This window comes from Chlorocebus sabaeus, chromosome 15, assembly GCF_047675955.1.
Source record: "Chlorocebus sabaeus isolate Y175 chromosome 15, mChlSab1.0.hap1, whole genome shotgun sequence".
Classification (NCBI taxonomy): Eukaryota; Metazoa; Chordata; class Mammalia; order Primates; family Cercopithecidae; genus Chlorocebus; species Chlorocebus sabaeus.
The window spans coordinates 56,510,152-56,516,860 of NC_132918.1; the positions used below are offsets into that span (position 1 = coordinate 56,510,152).

The window sequence follows — 6,709 nt, forward strand, 5'->3', positions numbered from 1 at the left end:
AAATTGTTACATTTTCTCTTTCATTACGAGAACTCTGTGGGTATTTATTTATTCACTTTCTCATAAGGCTGCCCTGAAGCTCAGCACCAACACAGCCCCTCTGACTTTGCCCCTCTGCAGCCATGCCCCTTCTCTTACCTGAGGCTGTGACCTGGTGACACCAACACTTCTGTGGCTGCTGAAGCAACAGCTGCTGCTGCTGCAGTTGTTTTGGAAAGCTCAGAAGTGGCTCAGTAAGAAGAATGGAGAAGGTGGACTCTATTTATAGTGATCCGCCTGGCTCCCTGCCCTCCCACCTCAGCCGTCCTCCTCGCTGGCCCTCCTGAGGAGGCCATAAGCAGGGCTAGGGATGGGGGACCCACCTGATGAAGATAAGAAAGGCAGGTTAAGGGATAGCAACATTCCTGAAACGTGTGTTACAAGGAGTTGTGAGTAGTTTTGCATGTGGGCCCAATTGATGTTTCTTAAAATGCCATAAAAATGTTTTAATTATTAGCACTATCTCGAAGTGAATTATCATTTCACTCAGGAGGACGCCTTTCCTAAGGGCTTCTCTCCCTCTTTGTCAACTTCATATCCACCAGTCTAGTGGAGCATTTGCACACTGCTCCCCTCCCTGGCAAATGTACCCATACAAAGAGCTGTATCTTTTCTTTGCAGCCTCTTCCACTGGCTCACACCCGAGCATCCCATGCTGAGGCCAGCACCGGGCAGCCTGCTCAGCATACATTGTCCTTGAAGGTAAGTGGGATCTGTGAACAAACCCTGGGGACCAGGTGTGTTTCAAAATCTTGAACTTTTTGGACTTTAGAAAGGTACTATAGGGCATATTACGTGTATTACGTAAAACCCTAGTGGGGTCTGGGCAGTACTCAATAGTCAAACGCATCAACATTTCTGCATCAAATATTCACACTACATGGAATAAAGATGACAAAGAGATCAGTTGAAGTCAGGTTACGCTGCCAAATCCGTTTTTTTTTTAAATTTAGTTTTCAGAACTGTTTTACCTTTTAGAATTGCAAATAAGGGATGGTAGGCCAACCTTGCCTCTCCTCTCCTTTTTATTACTTGAGTTGTTTGCCAAATTAATCTGCTATAAAGAGATTTCCACTTTGTTTGTAGGCAAAGTTTGAAAGCCAGTTAATAAATAGCGATGAAATCCTTGTGCTTGACCCAAATTTAAATAGAAAAAAAATCTTTGTTTCACTTGGGCAAATCCTTTTCACAAGGACCCAACACCTGCCCATCTGTCATCTTCTGTGTTCCCTAATTTGCCTTCACAGAACCAAGCCATCTGCCACCTTTCAGCCTCCACCACCTTGCACCTGCACCATCCAGATGGCCACCTTCTCTTCAAAAGCGTCTGATCCCTGCTTTAATCTCCCCTGACGTCCAGAGTCAGTGTGTGTTAATCACAGAGTTATGCGGCAGCTTCATCCTAGAAGGAAAAATGATAGCTCCTCATTGTCTGAGGGTCACTCACAGCCTCCTCTTAAATAGAATCGGTGTGGGATCACACAAAATCTTTTGATGAATTTCAGAGAAATCTCCTAGAGGGCCGCCCCCAAGATATAACCCTCATCACTTTCAGGTTGACCAGACGCAAACACCGCATTTTTTTCTAACCCACACCCACTTTCCACAAAGCCCTCTCTGGTCAAATCCACAGCATCCTCGATCTGCCCTCCAGCATCCCTTAGCAGGTAGGCATAATGCTTTAGAGAGGGCTGAACATACATGCTCATGTTTCTGCTCTTTTTATAACCCAGACATTGGGTTATAAAGTTGGATGTCAGAGGATAGTCCTGTATCCTCCAGACATTTTTATAGCTCTGATCCCTATCTCATGACAATCCTGGAGTGCTTCAAGGCCCTTTGCTTTCTGGTGTTTGCTCCACTTTCCTGATGCCACTGAATTCCGCATCTCTTGCCTCTTGCCTCTGAGCATGACTGATGGTGCATTAGCTCATATGTGGAGCAAACCTCCTCTCTTTGACCATCTCTAGACCCTTGCATGGCAGGCACTCAGGGCAGTACACTTTTCCCTGAAGGTGTATTAGGTGGAGTGGGGCCTGGCTACATCACAGGTCCGGCCATTAAGCAGCTTAAAAGTGACTATCTGACCTCTGAAAAAATAGGCTTTGAACTTAGGCTCAGTCCCCTACCTCTCTCCATGGCATCTCTCCGTGTGGCATCTCAAAATTCTGCTCATTTGAATTTGCAGAGCAATTTTACTGTCTTTGCTGCAGTCTGGCTGAAAAGAACCAGGCCTAATTGGACCAAGGCCAAACTATGTGAGCTCTGCCACACTGTCCACCAGCAGGGTGCTTGACGCAGCTTCTCTTTGATGAGCACCTGTATCTGTGGTCAGATTCAGGGTATGTGTGTGCCCGTGAATCTAATTGTGCAGGGTCTGGGTGTATTTGTGTTTGCATCTGTATCTCTAGATTTCTGTGTCCTGAGAGAGTGCCCAGCTGTAATAATAATCATAGTAGCAAAAATGGGAGCCCATGCTGGGCTAGGTACTGTCCAAGTACCTAACATGTAATCATTACAACATTCCTGTGTTATTATCATTCCTGTTTTACAGACAAGAGACCTGAGGTATAAAAAAGTTAAATAACCTCACCATCTCCTCAAGTGGCTGGGGATTACTGGGTGTGGGGTCCTCTTAAACATCTTTCTCTGTGTATTTTACGTAGTTGTGTGCTCTTATGTGTGTCCACATTCGTGTATGTGTGTGTGTGTGTGTGTGTGTGTGTGTGTGTGTGTGTATTCAAGGACCCAGAAACCCCATATTCTCATCCTGGACCCTTGCTTACCTTAGAGTTGATATCTCCTGTCCTGGTCCTGGGAAGGTTTGTGTCCAAAGTGATAGGTCTTGGTGTGTGGACCATGGACAGTGATGAGAGAGGGTGATATCTGTGCCTGTATTCCTGACATGATTGTAGTCCCCCAGCTTGCCTGCTTTTTCAGCAGGACCAACATTCCGTGTCTTCTGTGAGCTTCTCTGTAGAAACTAGTGGGAGAGGCCCTGTGGGTGGCCAGGGCTTGGCTCCTTTCTTTGGTGGTACGCAGGTGTTGTCAGGCTCCACTCGTTAGGGCAGATCAAGACCAGGTAGGTTCCAGCTGCCACGTGAAGAGATGCATGCAGATTGGACATGAGGCAGGACCTCCTAGCAGTGAAGGTTAATGGATAAAGGACTAACAAAGGGCAAAGGTGGCAGACAGCGCTCGCCTTGTTCTGAGCACAGATGAAAACCCACCTCTCTAATGGTTTGAATGTTTACCTACTTCTACCAAATGTTGAGGGCCATTATTGCCTCATGCTGTGCCGAACATTTTATAAATGCCATCTCTAACCCTTAAAACAATGGAATTAGCGCAGCTTGTTGCAATTGTCCTCTTGTTATTAAAGAGGAAATGAGGCTCAGAGAGTGACTTGTCCAAGGTCACACAGCTAGTGACAGATCCCGGCTACAAATTCAAGTCTTTCTGGCTCCAAAGTCCAGGCTCCTTCTACTACATAAAATTATCTGCAGGCTATTTGCTGATTTCCTTGGTATACTTCTCTTTCCTTGGGTAAGTTGCCACCTCATGCTGGAGGGGCTGCTGTGTTTCTGTAATCCCAGGGTTTGCTGGCTTGGAGGGAGGCAGTCAGCAGTCACCTTCTGAGCCATGCCAGCCATTAAAAGCGCACAAGGCTTTCCTCCAGCTACTACTGTTGTCCATCCTTACAAATTCTCAACACACTGATCCAAGGGTGATTCTACCCACTTTACAGTAAGGGAAACTGAAGCACCTGCCCACTGTCACCTCTGCTAGCTTCTGGTATCTTCCCACCCAGGTCCACTGTGGGACTTCCTGGTCCTCAGCCTCCCCTGCCTCACCAGCTTTTACCGTGTGGGCTGTGGCTGATAGGTGGGGCATCAGAGCCCACATGCTCCATGAGCAGAAACTCGTAACTTCCCTGCGGGCGCTCAGGGGACCCAGTTCTCCGCCCTCCCTTTCTTAAGAATTCCTCTCAGGGGAAAGCTCTGAATCCTCACAGTGGCTTCCCAGGCCCTGCCTGACCTAACCACTCTGTCTCTCAATGTCCCAGAGCTCTCAGCTTCTTCTGCCTCTTCTGCTTGAAGTACTCCTCCCGGGTGAACTTTCTACCCTCTCAGTCTCCTCTTACATGGACTTTATTTATTTATTTATTTTGAGCTGAATTTTCGCTCGTGTTGCCCAAGCTGGAGCCTGATGGTGCGATTTTGGCTCACTGAAACTTCCATTTCCCAGGTTCAAGCGATTCTGCTGCCTCAGCCACCTGAGTAGCTGGGATTACAGGCATGCACCACCATGCCTGGCTAACTTTTTGTATTTTTAGTATACATGGGATTTCACCATGTTGGTCAGGCTGGTCTTGAACTCCTGACCTCAGGTGATCCACCCACCTCAGCCTCCCGAAATGCTGGAATTACAGGCGTGAACCACCGTGCCCAGCCCTTTTTACGGGGACTTTCCTCAGGGGAGTCCTCCCTGGCCCTCCAGGTCCTGCCAGGACCACTGTTAGATACATTCAGAGCCACCTGAACTATTCATTCATCGTTCACAGCAAATTGCAGGCAATTATTTGTGTGAGTGTTTAGTGTCCCCCTGCCCAAGACTACAGGGCGTGTGAAGGCAGGGACTGGAAGGCACAGGCATGTGTCTTGTCCATCACCGTGACTCCAGTCCACAGCACCTGGCACAGAGTGGCTGCTCAATAAATATTTGAAAGATGAATATCAACATGCTGGAAAGAAGGAGGGAGGGAGGGAGGGGAGGGTAATCAGTCTCTGAAATCCCACGAGAATTTGGTTTGAAAGTTGTGCCATGTCCTTTGAACTCCAGTGCTTACTAGCTCATTTTGCTGTAGAAATATCAATGGCAAAGCCGGCATCCCTTTGAGGCCACTTAGGGGAGAAAACATATCATAGCAGGAGAGTCAGAGGAAGCTGTTCCCAGGAATGTTGAGACTCCTACTCTGCGGGTCCCTGACTCACCTCCCAGACACGTCTGTGACGTTGGCCTCAGTCAAGGTGCTCATCACTCACAGGCGTGACTCCTTTGGACCCTGCGGTCCCAGATGACTCAGTCTCCACTCCAGCCAGACCTCCCGCTGTCTCCTGCAGCCTGCCAGCTGGGCTCTGAGGCCCTGACACTGCACGTGTGGAGGGCTGAGGTCGCCATCTCCACCACCTCCGCCTCAGCCTGCCCTCAGACCTCAGTCACTGTGGACTTTCTCTCCTTCCCCAAGAATGCTTCATTTGTCACCTCTTTCTTGAGGGAGGACAGGGAGGGAGCAGGAAGGCTAACTCTACTCCTGTGATCATCCTGCCCCTCTTTCATTTCTAGGAGCCAGCCAGGGAGATGTGTTCCCTTAGACCTGCTTGTGACCCCCTCAGGGAGGCCCCCAGGTGAGGCAGGCCTGCCCTCCATGGTAGAGTCAGATTTACCATGAGTCTCACTCACCCCAGGGAGTCTTGGAAACACTGAGGGAGACTGTAAGAAAGGTTGGGATGAAGCACGGTGTCAGAGGCGGCCGCAGTGAAACTCTTGCTTGCTCATCGCTGTGGATGACCAGCAGTGGCTGTACCGTCCAGACCCATCTACCCACTTAACCACCAGCCTGCAAAGTCAGGCCTGAAACAGCTGGAGCAGCTCAGTGGAGGCAGGGACACAACCACAGGTCTCAGGTCAGAGAGGGTGCTCTGTCCCTCACATCCCCAGGATGGTGCTTTCCCCATCCTGTTTTTCTCTTACCCCAGGCATCTTTGCCTGGGAAAGTCCTTTAGAAATCCACAGCTGGCTTTTCCCAGAAGGCTGTCTGCAGGCACTCGGCAGTAAAGGGCTCTGTGTTCCAGCTAGAGTGGGCAGCCCCAGCTTTGACCTGGGTACAATGCAGCCTGTGGGCTTCCCAGGATGCTGCCACAGGCGTCAGTGACTTGCAAACCTGCTGGCCAAAGTATGGTCCCTGGAGCATCATATGGGACTGCTGTACATGACTGACACCTGGGGGTAGGCTAATATAGGCCAGCCCCCTCATTTCACAAATGGGTAAACCACGGCCTAGGTCACACTGGCAGTGAAAGTGTGAGCTGGACTTGAAAGAAGGCCTTCTCTTTCCAAGGTAGGCGGTCTCTCTGAGAGTTTCCTGAGGGTGGAGTCTCTGTCTTATCACCTCTATGTAGTCTCCAGTGCCAGCATCCAGCCTTGTGCAGAGATGAACTGTAAGGTCTGCCCCAGAGAGATCTTAGAGAGGCCCTAGAAGGAAGAAAAAGGTAAAAGGGAGGCTTTGCCATAGAAGGAAGGCTGCTTTAGGCTCTTCTCAGACAAAGTAAGCTATTCCTCTGAAACCCCAAGCAGGAGCTAATCAAGGACATTCCTTAACTTGAACAATTGTTTGCTTGATTTGGGGACAGGAGTTCACTCTGTCACCCAGGCTGGAGTGCAGTGGCACTATCATGGCTCACTGCAGCCTTGACCTCCCAGGCTCAAACAGCCTCCTGAGTAACGGGGACTACAGGTACATGCCACCATGCCTGGCTAAATTTTTTTATTATTTTTTGTAGAGATGGGGCCTCACTCTGTGGCCCAGGCTGGTCTCGAAGCTCAAACGATCCATCCACCTTGTCCTCCCAAAGTGCTGGGATTATAGATGTGAGCCACTGCATCCGGC

At 49.3% G+C, this 6,709-nt stretch overlaps 1 long non-coding RNA gene across 1 annotated transcript; it reads right to left on the bottom strand.

The window, feature by feature from the left end:
• Positions 1 to 1,388: 1,388 nt before the first annotated feature.
• On the bottom strand, positions 1,389 to 4,314 carry LOC119625786 (uncharacterized). The gene is made up of 2 exons (XR_005241906.2): positions 2,826 to 4,314; positions 1,389 to 1,441 (listed from the first exon to the last, which is right to left on the bottom strand). It is a non-coding gene; the product is annotated as an uncharacterized lncRNA (long non-coding RNA).
• Positions 4,315 to 6,709: the final 2,395 nt, after the last annotated feature.